This window comes from Cystoisospora suis, assembly GCF_002600585.1.
Source record: "Cystoisospora suis strain Wien I chromosome Unknown contig_7410, whole genome shotgun sequence".
NCBI classification, from domain to species: Eukaryota; Apicomplexa; class Conoidasida; order Eucoccidiorida; family Sarcocystidae; genus Cystoisospora; species Cystoisospora suis.
In genome coordinates, this window is record NW_027160195.1 from 2,866 (window position 1) to 3,067 (window position 202).

The following is a 202-nucleotide window of genomic DNA, read 5'->3' on the forward strand; positions in this document are numbered from 1 at the left end:
CTTCTCGTCCTCTTCCTCCTCCTCCTCCAAGTGACGAGCTTCTTTCGCCGCGTGCGCCATCTCCAGTCTTCGATGTAACGGCTTGGAGAAGCCTGCCTCATGGAAAGACAAGAATCCAAGAGAAGAAGAAGAAAAGCAACTCTAACGATGAAGCGGATTCATACCCTAGAATGTCTCGACTTCCTTCTCTCTCTTCTTCTTC